Below are 16,638 nucleotides of genomic sequence, written 5' to 3' on the forward strand. Positions count from 1 at the left end.
CTCAACCTTTGTGTCTTGGGACCCTCCTCTCAGTGCTCTTGTTTCTGATTTGGGGGTCAGAGGCAGCCTGCTTTCTTTTGCTTCACAGAACCCCAGCACCCCAGCAGGGAGGGGTTGGAAGAGACCTCTGGAGCTCACCCAGGCCAAGCCCTGCTCCAGCCCAGCACCCACAGCAGCCTGCCCAGGAGCCCAGTGCCCAGGGGGGGTTGGAAGCTCTGCAGGGAAGGAGACTACACAACCTCCCTGGGCAGCCTGCTGCAGGGCTCTGCTCCCTCACTCCAGAGAAGTTTCTCTTCCTGCTCAGGTGGCACCTCCTGGGTTCCAGTTTGTGCCCAGATCCAGGCACTTGGTGTGCTCAGGGGGGACACATCTGGCTCCTGCTGTTGTGCTGGGTGGTGTGACCTGCCACTGCAGCACAGGAGCAGGGCAGCCTCACCTCCATCTCCTCCTCCCAACCACTTCCCTGCAGTGAAGCAAAGCATTGATTGAGATACACAGCAGCAGGCTGCTCTCCAGTCTGAGCCCTTGATTTATCTCTGGAAGCACTCAGAGAGAGTCCTTGGGACATCTATCTTGACATGGAGGGGCATGAGCAGAGCATTCAGACACAAACACAGGGCAGGTATTGCCTCCCACCTCTGGCTCCATTCAGCAGGGGATGGATTCCTAATGAAATGAGCCTGAGGAGGTGGGCAGGAGAGTGCACTGCAGAGAGGAGGTGGAAGGAGCCCTGAGGAGGAATTGTAATTAAACCTGACAAAGGCTGAGAGGAGAAGAGGAGAGGCTGAGGCCAGCTGGCAGAGAGAGGCTGGACAAGCCGAGTCTGGAGATCACCTCTGACCTGCACTTCCTCCTGCTCCTCAGGCCAGGCCTCACCTGGCTCCAGCCTCCCTCCAGGGAGCTGTAGAGAGCCACAAGGTCTCCCCTCAGCCTCCCTCTCTCCAGGCTGAGCAGCCCCAGGTCCTTCAGCTATTCCTTACCAGATCTGTCCTGCAGACCCTTCCCCAGCTTGCAGACCCTTCCCCAGCTTGCAGACCTTCCTGAGCTGGAGCTGAGAGTCCTGCTCCCCCAGCAGCACAGCTCCTGGCCCCAGCACAGCCTCAGGAGCTGTCAGCAAGCTGGGAATAAAGCAGGAAAGGGCTGCTGGAGCTGCTGGGCCATGGAGCTGCTGGCACAGGCACAGTGCCTGCCCTCCCTCACTGAGCCTCTCTTGGGGCATTAGAGGCAGGAGCTGAGCCAGCTGCTCAGCCTGCAGCCTGCCCAGGCAGTGGTTGGGCTGCTTTAGCTCAGCTAAGGAAGCCTTCAGAGGGATGCTGAAAGGACTTAAAAGGCCATTTGGTATATTTGGGTTTCTCTTTTCTTTCACAAACAGCAGGGAAATTCAACCCAGCTGCCTGGGCTGGGGGCCTGGAGCCAACAGCAGCAGCCCTGGGGGGTTCCCTGCATGCTGTGTGTGCCAGGGGGGGAGGCTGGGAGGCACCAGGAGAGGCTGGAAACTGGAGCAGGGGAAGGACCTCAGGAGGAAGCTCTGCACAGGGAGGCTGGGGAGGCTCTGGCACAGGATGTCCAGAGGGGTGGTGGAGGCTCCATCCCTGGAGCCACTCAGGGTTGATCTTGATGTGGCCCTGAGCAGCCTGCTCTGGCTGGTGGTGTCCCTGCTGCCTGCAGGGGATCGGACAAGATGCCCCTGGAGGGTCCCTTCCCACCCAGTGCAACCTTTCTGACTGTGGAAGTGGTTCTCTAGGGCAGGACCTGGCAGTGGGGCTGGGCAAGGGCACCCCGAGCCTGCAAGCTGCCCTCATGCCCTGCAGCCAGTGGTGCCCTGGCTGCAGTCAGGAGCGAGACCAGCAGCTTGTGGGAGGCTCTGCTCCTCCTCTGCCCTGCTCTGGGGAGGCCACAGCTGGAGTCTGTGGCCAGCTCTGAGCTCCCCGGTGCAGGAGGCAGGGAGCTGAGAGAGCAGTGCAGGGCTGGGCTGGCAGCAGGGGGGCTGGCATCAGGGGGGCTGGGAGCAGGGCTGGCAGCAGGGGGGCTGGGAGCAGGGCTGGGAGCAGGGCTGGGAGCAGGGGGGCTGGGAGAGGGGGGGGCTGGGAGAGGGGGGGCTGGGAGCAGGGGGGGCTGGGAGCAGGGGGGGCTGGGAGCAGGGGGGCTGGGAGCAGGGGGGGCTGGAGTGCCTCTGCTCACAGCACAGGGAGATGCCTCTGGTCCATGCTGGGAAGGAAATGCAACAATGCTCTCTAGAGGCAGAAGGAGTCAAGAAGAGCTTTGCTCTCCCCACCACCTCACTGCTCTTTGCAGCTCTCCATTTCCCACAGAAACCACAATTTCTGGCCACTGTGGCTTCTTGAGGTGCAGCTTGGGTGCTTTGCCTCCCCTTGCCTCCCCACAGGACCACCTGATGTCCTGGGTGCTTGGAGCAGGCCCTGCTGGGAGCTGTGGGAGGAGGTGGGTGATGAAGGCAAGGGGAAGAGGCCAGGGCAGATGTGCTGCAGCATCACTCTGTGACAGGGAGAGCCTCGGGGGGTGTGGTGGGATCATGGAAGGAGAAGGGCTCCTGAGGCTTGATGAAGCCCAGGTGCCAGGCAGGTGCAGCTCTGGGGCTGAACTGGCAAGGTGGAGCCCCAGGAGCCCAATCAGGCACCAGCCACCCCTTGATAAGAGCCAGGTGGAGCACAGGAGGTGGCTTGGAGAGGTCTCTGCTGGCTGTCCTGGCTCACCTAGGCCATAGCTGGGGGGTAAAGGCAGCTCTGAGCACCAGAGACCTTTCAGGGCAGCATGGAGCTGAGCCCAGGGAGATGCTGGAGGAGTTCCTGAGATGCCTTAACCAAGGCTGGAGAAGGCTTCTGAGGGGCAGCTGCTGAGGTGGGGAAAGTGCTGAAGCTGTGGAGATGTCCTGCAAGAACTGGCCAAACAGGAGTCCCAGCACCTGGCTCAGCAGCTCCAGGCCCCAGCTGCTGCTCCCCCAGCACCCAGGATGAGTTCTGCCTCCAGCTGCAGCAGGTACAAAGCCTCTGAGCCTGCACCTGTACATCCCAAGGGGGGAGGGAGGCCAGAGGTGATGCTCTGCCTGTGCAGGAGGGTGTCAGAGCTGGTGGTCAGGGCAAGGGTGGGAAGCCAGGGGAGGCTCCTGGGTGCTGGTCTGTGCCTCTCTCCCTCTGGGCAGGTTCCATGTGGGCAGTTGCCCAAGCAGGACCCAGCCCATGGCCAGTGGCAGCCTTCTGCTTGTGCAGAAAGATTGCTCAGAGGGAGCTGAGCAGTGCTCAGCAAGAGCTGGAGGAGCTGTGGGGGTAGGAGGCTGGGGCCAGGCTCTGCTCAGTGGTGCCCAGGGACAGCACAAGGAGCAATGGGCACAGAGTGGCAGCCAGGAGGTGCCAGGAGGAGAAAGTTGTTTGGTGTGAGGGAGCAGAGCCCTGCAGCAGGCTGCCCAGAGAGGTTGTGGAGTCTCCTCTGGAGAGACTCAAACCCCACCTGGATGTGTTCTGTGTGACCTGCCCTGGCAGGGGCTTGGCCTCAGTGATCCTTTGAGGTCCCTTCCAACCTCTGCCATTCTGTGGCTGTGGGAGTGGGAAGCCAAGGGCCAGTGGTGGAAGGAGAGAGCTGCCAAGGTGGAGCCTGTGCTGCTTTCCAGGCACTGCTGCTGTGACTCATGGGCTTAGATCACAGCTCTGCCTCAGCAGCAGCTTCTGGAGGTTTTGTTCTCCCAGTTCTGATGACTTGGTTGTCTCCCAGGGGGTGGAGGCTGGTTGGGGCAATCTGTCTCTCTGGAAGGTTTTGCCACCCTTTCCCTGCAGCCCTGGAGCAGCCTGGTGCCACCCATGGTGAGGACAGAGCTGTCCCAGCAAGGCAGCAGATTGCTGGTGCTCGATGTGGTGAGGCCAGGGTGCCCCAAAGAGCAGAGGAACAGGAGCTTGGCTCAAGAAAACCTCACAAAGCTCTGAGCAAGAGCTGCTGCTGGCTCAGAGCCTCCTGGCTTGCCTTCCCCTGGGTGGGCTTTGTGTACCCAGCAAGAGAGAAGGAGCAGAAGCCTCCTGGGGCCAGGGGTGGCTTCTCTGCAGCAGGGAGTGCAGCTCCTGCCCTGAGGTAAGGTTTCAGCCTGGCAACAGCCTGCTTCAGAGCCAGGAAGGAGAGCACAGCTGCTGTTTGCACAGCAGAGAGCAGGAAGGGGAATGGCAAGGACCCCATTAGCCTGCAGTGCACAGCCTGGCTTCCCCAGCACCCTCTGCAGACCTCTGCCACTTCCTGCACTGAGCTTCAAAGGCAGTGAGGGCTGTGGGAAGCAGGGTGGCTGCCATGGGAGGGAGAAAAGTGTCTGGATGTGGAGAAAGTCTTGTGGGCAGCAGCTGAGGGAGCTGGGGGTGCTCAGCCTGGAGCAAAGGAGGCCGAGGGGAGAGCTCCTGGCTCTCTGCAGCTCCCTGAGAGGAGGCTGGAGCCAGCTGGGGGTTGGGCTCTTCTGCCAAGGAAGAGGTGATAGGACAAGAAGAAACAGCCCCAAGGTGCCCCAGGGGAGGCTTAGGTTGGACCTGAGGAACAATTTGCTCCCTGCAGGAGCAGCCAGGCATTGGCAGAGGCTGCCCAGGGAGGTGGTGGAGTCCCCATCCCTGGAGGGACTCCCAAGCCATGCAGAGATTGGCCTCTGGGCCATGGCTCAGGGGCAGGCTGGGGGGAGCTGATGGTTGGCCTTGGTGGCCTTAGAGGTCTCTGCTAAGATGAGGGTGTGAGAAATGCCTGCTCTGAAGATCTCTGCCAGGGGCCTGGGTGGCTCAGTGCCTGCAGCTCCTGGCAGCCTCTGCTCACACATTTCTGCTGAGACAAGGCAAGAGGAAATGGCCTCAGGTTGCACCAGAGGAGGCTTAGGTTGGGTAGTAGAAGAAACTTCTTCCCTGGAAGGGTTCTCAAGCCCTGGCAGGGGCTGCCCTGGGAGCTGGTTGAATCCTCCCCCCTGGAGGTGCTCAAGAACCCTGTGGCCATGGCACCTGGGGACAGGGCTTGGTGGCCATGGTGGTGCTGAGCTGCTGGCTGGGCTGGAGGCTCTCAGAGGCATTTCCCAACCAGACCAATTCTGTGGTTCTGTGATTCTATCTTCAAGGTCACAAGATGTTATTCCACCTCCTCCTGGTAGGTAAGAGCCTCCTGGAGGCAGGGATTTAAACTTGCCCTGCTGGCTGTGTCAGCTCCAGGAGCTGCTCCAGATCCCCAGGGAGGATGTGAGGGACTAGAGGGAAGCTCCTGCACAGAAGCCATCTGCAGCAGCATGGCACTGGCAGGGTTTGCCTTCTGCAGGCAGCCTCACAGAGCAAGATGAGAAGAGGAGATGTCACTTGCCAGGTGATTATCCAGAGCAGGCTGAGCCCTGTGCCAGCAGCAGAGCCAGGCCTGGGAGTGGATGTCAGTGGCAGCAAAATCCTCACAGTTGGGTTGAGGTGGAAGGGAGCTGAGCCCTGGGAGGGGCTCCTGCACACAAGGAAGGGATTTGGCTTCAGCAGGTAGGGGAAGTGCTTGCTGGGCTCTGCCAGCCAGGAACTTGTCCTGGAGACAGGGAGGAGAGATGCTGAAGCAGAGTGGGCAGGGTGTGGGGCAGGAGCTGAGCTGCACCCCCTGCAAGAGCTGAGCTGCCCCCTCCCCCCCCCCCCCCCCCCGCAGGAGCTGAGCTGCCCCCTCCCCCCCCCCCCCCCCCCGCAGGAGCTGAGCTGCCCCCTCCCCCCCCCCCCCCCGCAGGAGCTGAGCTGCCCCCTCCCCCCCCCCCCCCGCAGGAGCTGAGCTGCCCCCCTGCAGGAGGGGCTGTGGCTGCCCCAACCCTGCCCTTCCTGCCCCACAGAGCCGCGGCTGGGGGCGGAGGGGCTCCTGTGGCGGCAGTGGCTGGCGGCAGCGTCTCCGGCTGCGGGATCCGAGACTCCCTGGGACAGAAGGAGAGGTTCCCATTCCTCCGCGAGCTGCAGCCTGCGCTGTGCCAGCTGAATTGCTGTGCTCTGATTGAAGCTCTCCCGGTGACAAGCTCGTTAAGTGGTGACACACTGCTCCACATCCCCCCCCCAGTTGCTCCTCAATTGCCTCTGCATTAGAATTGATGCTTCAGAAGGGCTCAGCGTGCCGGCAGCCTGGGAGCTCACTGCCCCCCTCCAGGAGCTCGGCAGAGTGATGGGAAGGGGGAGCACAGGGAAGCCTCCAGCCCCGTGCTCCCCTCCCTGAGGGTTCCAGGCTCCCAGGGGAGCGTGAGTGGAGGAAAAGCACTTTGGATCATCTGGATGGAGTGGCTTTTGGAGCGTGGGTGGGGAGTGAGCATGCATGGGGCTGGCAGTGGGGGTGGAGGAGGCAGAGAGCCCTCCTCCATCTGTGCTGGATGGGAGCCTGGAGGTCTCTTCCCAGATTTTGCCAGCAGTGTCTCCCCAAACTTGCCAAGGCAACAGAAGGGAAGATTAATCATGAGGAAGGTTGGTTGGAGCTGTGCTGGAAGGCAGGCACAAAAAACTCAGAGCCCAGCATGGAGAGGCTGGAAGGGACCTCTGGAGCTCACCCAGGCCAAGCCCTGCTCCTGCCCAGCACCCACAGCAGCCTGCCCAGCAGCACAGTGCCCAGGGGGGGTTGGAAGCTCTCCAGAGGAGACTCCACAACCTCTCTGGGCAGCCTGCTCCAGGGCTCTGCTCCCTCACACCAAACAACTTTCTCCTCAGGGAACCTCCTGGCTGCCACTCTGTGCCCATTGCTCCTTGGCCTGTCCCTGGGCACCACTGAGCAGAGCCTGGCCCCAGCCTCTTGCCCCCCACAGCTCCTTTAGCTCCTGCTGAGCATTGCTCAGCTCCCCTCTGGGGCTGCTCTGCTGCAGGCTCTCAGCCCCAGGGCTCTCAGCCTCTGCTGCTCCCAGAGCTGCTGAGATCTGGACCCAGTGCTCCAGCTGTGGCCTGGCCCTCTGTGCCTTGGGTTCATTGCTGCAGTTTCCTGAACTGAATTTTAACCACTGCCATCTCTTTCTGTCTCTCCAGAGGCTGATTCAGCCCAGGGCAGGGATTGCAGCCCATGTGGAGCATTGCAGGTGGGGATAGCAGCAGCTCCCTGAGCCCAGGAGGCAGCTCCCACACCCCAGCAAGGCTTGGATGGAGGCTGGGTGCTGCCAGCTTTGCTCCTGACATGTTTTGTCACCTTTTCAAGCTGCTGCTCTGGAGCATGGCAGCTAAAATGAACCCTTCAGGGAGAAATGCCAGGAGGAAATGGAAATGTTTCTCCTCCTTTCTAATCAAAATTGAGGCTTTTTCACCCAAATGTGTGCCTGTCACCTGGAGCTTTGATCAGCTACAGAATGACTTGGTGCTGAGCAGGCTGCCTGAGGGCAGTGCCCACCTTGCTGGTGCTGCCTGAACCTCCTGAGGTGACTGAAACAGGCAGGGAGGAGACTGCACCCTCCTTGAGTCTCACAGAATCAGAGTGGATTGGGGTGGAAGGGACCTCCAAGACCATCCAGTCCCAACCCTCTCAGCAGCCCAGGCTGCTCAAGGCCTCATCCAGCCTGGCCTTGAACACCTGCAGGGAGGAGGCAGCCACAGCCTCCCCGGGCAGCCTGTGCCAGAGCCTCACCAATTTCCTTCCTCTCTCTTCTTTATTTCACAGGACCTTCACCCTTGGACACTGTGACCCCTTTCTGACTTGGTGCTCCAGAGTTTGGCTGCCTGAGGCCACCAAAGGGGGCTGGGAGGTCACAGCTGTGCTCATTGCAGCCCAGTGAAAAGCTCCTCTGGATGTGCCAAGGAACTGACTCCAGCAGTGGCTGCACCAGGAGAGACCTGCAGGAGCCAGGACCGTGGTGCAGGTACCGGAGGTGAGGAACCAGGTGTGGGGGCTGCGTGGTCACAAGAGGGGAGGTGCTGAGCTGCCCTAGGGGCTCAGGCACTGCTGTTCAGATGAGGTTTAGCATTTCTCTCTCCTCCTGGGGGTTTGAGACCTGCAGGATAAGCCTGGCACCGCTGGCAGGGCCCCTGGGGGCAGCTGCCACTGACAAGTCCCAGTCCTGAGGGATGTGCACAGCACAGCTGCCTGCCTCTGGGTCTTGTACAGCTGCTCCTCACCTTAATGGCACCAAATGAGCTCCCAGGTGATCCTCGTGGTGTCTTTGGGATGTCCTTGTGCTTGGGGAGCTGCCTGGGGAGCAGCTTTGTCTCTTGTTCCTTTCTTGTAGGTGTTCAGACTTCAAACTGCCTCTGTTCAGCCTGCAGTCCAGGGCTGGGTGGGTTAGGAGTGCTGCATGGCCCCTGAGCTCTGCTCTTGCCATAGCTCAGGCAGAAAGGGAGGGAGAGAATCAATCCAAGTAGCAAATGCAGCAGTGGTGGCTGAGGAGAGGCTCCTCAGCAGGCACAGAGCCCCAGCCCCGGGCGAAACACTCAGCCTCCAGCCCTCCAGCTGCAGCCGCGGGCAGCATCCCCCGGAGGTGCAGGCTGGCTGCAGCCGCGGGCAGCATCCCCCGGAGGTGCAGGCTGGCTGCAGCCGCGGGCAGCATCCCCCGGAGGTGCAGGCTGGCTGCAGCCGCGGGCAGCATCCCCCGGAGGTGCAGGCTGGCTGCAGCCGCGGGCAGCATCCCCCGGAGGTGCAGGCTGGCTGCACCTGTGGCAGCTGCACTTGGGGCAGGACCCCCAGCTCAGTGCAACATCATCATCATCATCATTATTTTGGGATCATAGAATTGTTTTGACTGGAAGAGGCCTCTAAGGTCACCCAGTCCAACCACCAACCCAACCCCACCACAGCCACCCTGCCATGGCCACAGGCTTCTTGCATCCCTCCAGGGATGGGGACTCCACCACCTCCCAGGGCAGCCTCTGCCAGGCCCTGACCACTCTGATCTCCAAACCTCCCCTGGGGGAACCTGAGGCCATTTCCTCTTGTCCTGTTGCTTGCTCCTTGGGAGAAGAGCCCAACCCCAATCTTCTCCAAGCTCCTCTCAGGGAGCTGCAGAGAGCAATGAGGTCTCCCTCAGCCTCCTTCTCTCCAGGCTGAGCACCCCCAGCTCCCTCAGCTGCTCCTCCCCAGCCCTGCTCTCCAGACCCTTCCCCAGCTCTGTTTCCCTTCTCTGGGTCTGCTCCAGCCTCTCAATGTCCTTCATGTCAAGCTGCCCCCAGGACCCACGGCGTCGCGCTCTCGGCGGCTGCCGGCTCGGCGTGAGGCGGAGGGGCGGCCGGGGGCGCTCCGGGGGCGGAGGAGCAGGCGGCCGGGGGCTGAGTCGGGGGCGCTCCGGGCGGAGGAGCAGGCGGCCGGGGGCGCTCCGGGGGCTGAGCCGGGGCCGCTGCGGTGAGCTGCCGGGCGGCAGCGTCCCGGGGAAGTGCTTTGCTTTCCTTAAATACCTCCTCGGCGACAGCGGCAGCCCGAGGTGGGAGGATGCTGATGGCTGCCGGGTGGCAGACGGGAGGCAGAAAATAGAGCTCTGCGAACACGCCGCGGGTTGGAGCCTGCAGGGGAGGGAAGGAGAGCAGCCAGGCACAGGGGGTGAGCAGGAGGTGCTGGAGAGATGGACTGTGGCCCCCAGCCTGCGGGTGGCACAGCCCTTCTGCTGCCCAGTGGCATCCTGGGCTGCATCAGGAAGAGTGTGGCAAGCAGATGGAGGAAGCTTCTCCTCCACCTCTGCTCTGTCCTGGTGAGGCAGCATCTAGAGTGTTGGGTCTGGTTCTGGGCTCCCTGGTTCAAGAAGGACAGGGACTTGCTGGAGCAAAAGGTTGTGAAGGTGCTGAGGGGACTGGAACCTCTCTGAGGGGGAAAGGCTGAGAGGATTGGAGCTTTGCAGTCTGGAAAGAGCAGCCTGGGGGGGCTCTGATCAAGGGTGGGTGGCAGGGGGATGGGAGCAGGCTGTGTTCAGTGCTGCCCAGGGGCAAGGGGCACACACATGGACATCTGAAGCTCCATCTGGACATGAGGAGGAGCTGCTTTAAGGCTGCTGGAGCCCTGGAGCAGGCTGCCCAGAGAGGTGGTGGAGCCTCCATCTCTGGAGAGATTCCAAAGCCCCCTGGCTGTGTCCCTGTGTGGCCATCTCTAGGTGACCTGCCTTGGCAATGGCTTGGACTCAATGATCTCCAGAGGTCCCTTCCAGCCCCTACTGCTCTGTGAGTCTCCATCCCATGGCCTGGAGAAGCCTTCCCCTGCCTCCCTGCTGCTTTCTGCAGGGGAGGTTGGAGGAGTGGGGTGAGGAGGAGGCAGATGGCCCAGAAAGGGCTGAGCAGGAAAGGCAAACTCTTAGGTTAAGCAGCCTGGGATGGAGCAAGGCCTTGGCAAAGCTCAGCCAGGGCTGGCCTGCCACAGGGCTGCCTGCTGCCTCGAGCTGCCTGGCATGGCTGCCTGTGCCAGTGCCTGCCCAATGCTGCTTCTGGCACCAGAGGGGGAGGAAGGGCAGATTCCTGCTGGCACCAAGAGGGCTCTGGCTGTGCCTTCCCCAGACACCTCTGGTTCTTGGCTGGGACCATTTCTAACCCCTGCACCGTGTCCTTGCCTCAGCTGGGGGTTGCAGCTCTCCAGAGGCAGGGGGGACACCACTGCTCTGCCTTAGCATGGCAGATGGAGAGCTGAGGGATTTGTTTACTAGGAGTGAGTTGGGAACAGCCCCAAAGGCTCCCCTCTGCCAGCAGCAGCAGTTGGGAAGGGGAAGCTCTTCAGACTGATGGCATTTGTTGACTGTTGTTGGTTTTCCCTTCTCCATGGCTGCTGTGTGGAAATGCTGCCTCTAGCTCCTGGTGCTCCCAGGCAGGGAGCTCCCGGTGGGATCCATCAGCTCCTGCTCCTGGTGTGGGCCCCTGAGGACACACTGTGGCTGGTTTGAAGGTGGTGAAGCCCAAAGGGGTGGCAGAGGTCCCATCTCTGGAGCAGCTCCAGGCCAGGTTGTTCAGGGCTTTGAGCAACCTTCTCTAGCTGCAGAGGGTCCTGGCTGGGGGGCAAGGGGCTGGGGCCAGGCTCTTGTCAGTGGTGCCCAGGGACAGGCCAAGGGGCAGTGGGCACACAGTGGAGGCCAGGAGCCTCCATCTGAACTAGAGGAGAAAATTCTTTGGTGTGAGGGAGCAGAGAGGTTGTGGAATCTCCTTTTGTGGAGTCTCCTGCTCTGGAGAGCTTCCACCTCCCCACCCTGGCATTGTGCTGCTGGGAGAGGCAGAGCTGGGCAGGGGCTGGCTTAGCTCCCCTGAGGAAACTTTCTATCCCTGGGGACAGCTCTGACCCGGCTCTGGGGTGAGAGATGTGGGTATGGAGAGGCCACCTCTGGCTGAGCTGTTTCCGTGTCCCTTGGCTGTACCTCTGAGTCTACCTTCCCTTTCCCCTGGCAATTCGCCGTGCCTGGGGCTTGCTGCTCCGTGATGCAATTAGAGCTGCAGGGCAGCAGAGGGCTGGGCTGCCTGCTTGAGATTCCCAGCGCACTGCCAGGCAGGTGGAAGCAGTCAGCTGCTGCAGCTTTTGTCTCTGCTATCGGTGCAGGATCTCCGATGTGCTCCTTGGCTGGCTGGGATCACCGCAGGCTCCCAGCCCCGGGCTGCCTTCTGGGGCAGCTGGGGGGGTTGTGTTCTTTCTGTAGTCTCTCTGCTACTCAGCTGCAGTTGCAAAGCACCAAGGGCTGAGGCCAGGGACAGCTGGGCTGAGGCCAGGGCTGCTGCCAGGGCTGCTGCTCTTTTGCTGCCGGGCAAGTGCCAGTCCTGCCAGCTACTGAAGCTGCCTGGGGGCAGGAGTAGGCAGAGAGCTGGACCAGGGCAATGAAGCTGCTGAAGGACCCAGAGAACAAGTGGCTGAGGGAGCTGGGGGTGTTCAGCCTGGAGCAAAGGAGGCTGAGGGGAGACCTTCTGGCTCTCTACAGCTCCCTGAGTTGTAGGTGGTGGTGGGGGGGTTGGTCTGGTCAGCCAGGTAGCAAGTGACAGGGCAAGAGGAAATGGCCTCAGGTTGGCCCAAGGGGAGCTCAGGTTGGACACCAGGAAGAATTTCTTCACTGGAAGGGTTCTCAGGCACTGGAGCAGGCTGCCTGGGGAGGTGGTGGAGTGCCCATGCCTGGAGGTGTTCCAGAGTGGTGCAGATGTGGTGCTGAGGGAGGTGCTTTAGTCAGGCACTTGTCAGTGTTGGGCTAAGGACTGGGCTCCAGGATCTTGAAGATCTCTTCCAGTCCAGGCAGTTCTGGGATTCTGAGTCACAGAATGGTTTGGATTGGAAGAGTCCTCTGAGGTTCATCAGCCCAGCTGTGAGCTTGCTTAGCTCTGCTCAGAAGCTGAAAGGAGAAGCCCAAGTGGAGGATGCTTGGTGGAGAGCTGCCTCCATGTGCAGTGCTCATCCCACTAGTGCCTGAAGTGAGGCTTGGAGCTCAGCTCAGCTGTGCTGCTGCTCAGCCTCTTTGCTTGGTCCTGCTTGTTCCACCCTGCCCCTCTTGAAGCGCTCAACCAACACCTCTGGCTGTTTGCCCAGGCTCCAGCTGTGCACACCAGCTCTCCTGCTTGCTCTGGGGCTGTGCTCCCCAACCCTCCTCCTCCAGCTGCTGCAAGAGGGATTGAGCTCCTGGCAGGACCAGATGTGGCTCTGGGAGCCGGCAGGGCTCAGCTGCTGCTGCTGCTAAATAGATTTATTGATTGCTGCTTTCCCTGAGCCTGTAGTTAGGGCTTGCCCACATGGTGTGCAGGAAGAGTGGAGCTGGAAGAGGTGAGAGGGCCTCTGGCAGGTGGTGTGTGGAAGTTCTGTCTTGAAATGCAGCTGACCAGCCTCACCCAGATCTCCTGAAGGTTCCTGACACGGGTTTGGGCTCGAGGCAGCTCCTGCTGAGACCCTTCTGTGTTGCAGGAGCTAATTAGTGCTGAGAGCAGTGCAGGAAGTTGTGCCTGAGCTGTACACGATGTCCAACCCCCATGACAGACATCAGAGTGAAGGTGCCACTCAACCTTCTCGTGGCCCAGACCCCACAAGTGTTTAAGGCAGCAGCTGAGTGCATTTGGCTGCCCCCAGCAGGCTCATGGCAGGCACAGAACCCTGGAGCTGTTTGGGCTGGAAGGGACCTTCGAGATCCTCTTGCTGCATCCCCCTGCCACAGGCAGGGACCCCTCCTGCTAGGTCAGGCTGCTCCAACCTGGCTTTGAACCCTGCTTGGCTCGGAGCCTCCACCGCTTCTCTGGGCAACCTGTTCCATTGCCTCAGCCCCTGAGAGGGTCCTGGGGTGACCCAAACCCCTTCTCAGCTCAGGCTGCTTCTCCATGGGGCAATTCCCCCTGCAAGGAGAGCACAGCTCCTGTTGGCCTCCACCAGCTCTTCTGGCACCTCACCCTGGAGAGCACATCAGTGACTCACTGAAGCTAGGGCAGGTCCAGCTGCAGGTCAGCAGCTGCCTTGCTGAGATCTGTTGAATTAGCAGCATTGGCTAATTAGAGCAGATCCCTGCCCTGTCCCTGCTCCAGGCACTGCCAGGTGGGAGCAGCTGGAGGGGTCCTTCCCCCTCCAAGTCTGGAGGAGTTGTGAAAGAGACCCCAAGAGCCCCCCAGCAGCCATGGGTGTCTGTGCAGGACCTGAGCCCAGCCCTGGTTTGCACTTGCTGGGGAAGAGCTCCAGCCAAGGGGCCCTGTGCTGAGGCTGCCTGCTGGGCACTCATCCTGCACCTCCCAGGAGAGTCACCAGACCTGGAGAAGTTAAAGCTGCTGCAACAGGTCCCCAGCTGGGAGCAGGAGCCATGGGGTCCTGAGCTTGGCTTCCCTCCCAGCTGGAGCTGCTGCCTGCTCTGTGGCTTCACCCAGGGCCACTCTGCATCGTAGCTCATGGGATCCCAGGGTGGTTTGGTTTGGAAGGGACCCTAAAGAGCATCTGATTCCAACCCCCTGCCCTGGATTCCCCCAGGGGCAGTGGATCCCCAGCCTGGTTCCCATGCAGAGGAAGGCAGGGCTCTGGCAGGGACATGGGGTGGGGGGATGAGCCTGGTGGAGCTTCCTGGACCTGCTGCTCTGTGTCCATCTTGTCCTAACAGGACTGCACCTCCTGCTGTGGTGCTGGGCCTTGGGGCTGCTGGATGGGTAGAAATGGAGCTGTGCTCTTTAGACTGGAGCTGAGGAAGATGCTCTTCAGTGTGAGGGTGGTGAGACCCTGGAATAGGCTGCTGAGAGCATCCTGAGCCCGAGCTGCCCTTTTGCTGCCCATGGCACAGCCCTGTGTGCATGGCAGAGCGGCGGAGGGCAGCTGCTGCAGCAGGGTGTGGGTGAGCTCCGTGGCTGCTCACCAGGGCAGTGATTCCTGCCATGAATTCTGGGCTTCCACTCAATCTGCAAATTAATTTTGCCATTCTCAATTGCATGAAGCCTCTCTGGCTTGTAGCTGAGCCTGGGAGCTGGGGGGAAGCATCCAGCGACTGAGGGAATCACAGTGCAGTGCTGCAATCCCTTAAGCTGCTTAGTGAGCAGTGGTGTCAGCCTCCAGCAGAGCTGAGCTGGAGCTGCCAGAACATTGTAATGCTCCTGAAAGGTCCATGTAGCACAAAGCCTGCCTGGCTGGGTGCAGGATCAGCCCCAGATAACTCCTTGCCAGGGCAAGCTGGGAGCTGTTTGCCAGCAAGCTGACTTCTTTGTCCCGTTGTTGCTTCTCCCTCAGGCTCTTTTCACAGGTCCCAGGCTGAGGGATGCTGAACTTGAAACGTTGGAGGCATTCCAGGCTGGGAGAAGCACTCACAGGAGTGGTCCCAGGACAGGAGGTGTGGACATTGGTGTGTGTCTGAGGGGGGTTTATGGTAATCAAGGGAGAAGTCAGCTGCAATCAAGCTGCGTGGTGCATTGCAGCATTGTCCCTCCCGTGGAAGCTCTGCTGTGAATCAAAGGAGCAATGAAAACCTCGGTGTCCCCTCCAGGATCTTTGAAATGACAGCCAACACCTTGGGCCTTGCTGCCCCAGGCTGCAAAGTGCCTTCCCCTTGCTGAGCTAAGGTGGCAGCAGCCCTGCTCTGCTGCTTTGGCTTTTCCCTCTTTGCGTTTGGTTTAGTTCCTTCCTTTCCCCATCAGCTTCTGGGAGCAGGATGCTCAAAGCTGCTGCTGAGGAGCCACTGCCTGCACATGCCCTGCAGGTTGTTTTCCTGGTGAAAGGCACTGCTGTAGAGGAAAAAGCTGCAGTGTGGGCCAAGAGTGGCTGCAGCTGCTAGAGTCTCTCACTGATGTCCTTTGCTGCTGACATGATCACTGCAAGGTCTTCAGGGACACCAGGTGCCTGTGCTGGGGCTTCCTAGCTCTTGTCTGCACAAGTAGAAGTGGATCAGACCGTGGTGGCCTCAAAGCTCTCTGAAGAACCTGGCACCTGGGCAGAGCAGCAGAAGGGTCTGTGGGGAGCCTGTGGCTGTGTTTGTGCCAGGGAGGGGACAGCAGGAGCTGTGCTCCAGAGCGTGGGGCTGAGAGATGCCAACAAGGTGATGGGGATGGAGGTGGCTGCAGCTGGGTTAGGGGTGAAGAACCATCGCTCCCAGCCTCTGTAGCATGGCCCTGCTGCCTGTGCACAGCCCAGACCACTGCCCTGGGAGGAGGTGCTGGGCACTGGTGGTCAAAGATGAGCTTGCACCATCCCTGCCAGCCTCTAACACAGCCTCTTGACTGTGCACAGACAGAATCTCTTCCCACCCAAGCCCCTCGGGGCCTCCATACCGAGCTCTGGGGAGCAGAAGCAGAGATGCTGCCTGCAGAGTGGTGCCGGTGCCAGCTCTGGAGCTGCCCTCCTCGGGAGGGGGAGGGGGTGGTCGTTAGCTCTGATTAGAACATTTGTGATTCCAACGAGGCCTTTCATTCCCAGCCTGGCTTCTCTTCTGCATATTTGATGCCTTTCTCCAGCGGGGAGAGTGCAGAGACGTTAGAATAATGTTGCCCCAAGGTTCCTCTGCTGATGACAGGAATTATCCCTGCCTGCCCGGCAGGGCTTAACAAAGGTACAACCCAATTAAGCCTTGATTAACAGTCGAGTGTTTCCATAATTACAGATGCAGGGCCTGGGATGCTGCCTGCTGCCTCTTCCACAACAGCAGACATCCAGTTGCAGAGATTGGTTCCCTTCCAGAAGTCTCACTGGAGGCACGGGGGAAGCAGAGGTGGTGCTGCTGGCTCCTCGGCTGCCCCGAGCAGAGCCCAGCCCTGCAGCCTGCTCTACAGCCCTGGGCCCCAGCAGGCTGTGGAGCCTCACTGGTGCACGTTGAGGAGCTGAGCTGGTACCTGCAGGGGGAAATAAAAGCGTTAGGAGATGCTTGTCCTGAGCATTAACCCATCCTGAGCAAAGATTCACCTCTCAGGGGCTTTACATTACAGAGCAACAGGCAGATGAGAGTTGGAAGGGGCCTCTGGAGCTCACCCAGGCCAAGCCCCCACAGCTGCTTGCCCAGCAGCACAGTGCCCAGGGCGGGTTGGAAGCTCTCCACACCAGGAGACTCCACAACCTCTCTGGGCAGCCTGCTCCAGGGCTCTGCTCCCTCACACCAGAGAAGTTTCTCCTGAAGCTCCTGTGAGAGAGGAGTTGGTTTTGCACAGCTCATGGAGTAGAAGAGGATCTAACTTCACTTTCTACCTCCAGTGACTTCCCACAGAGGGCTTTGGAGTGAAACAGGAGTGAGGGAACTCGGTTAGGGCAGCAGGCTAGAGAAAGCCAAAGGGTTAGGCAAGCAGCAGCATTTCTGACTGGGCAGCAGCAGCTGTGAGCTTGGCTCTGCACGGT

Source organism: Melanerpes formicivorus, unplaced genomic scaffold (assembly GCF_026170545.1).
Source record: "Melanerpes formicivorus ecotype bairdi unplaced genomic scaffold, bMelFor1.0.p_v2 SCAF_19, whole genome shotgun sequence".
Lineage (NCBI taxonomy): Eukaryota > Metazoa > Chordata > Aves > Piciformes > Picidae > Melanerpes > Melanerpes formicivorus.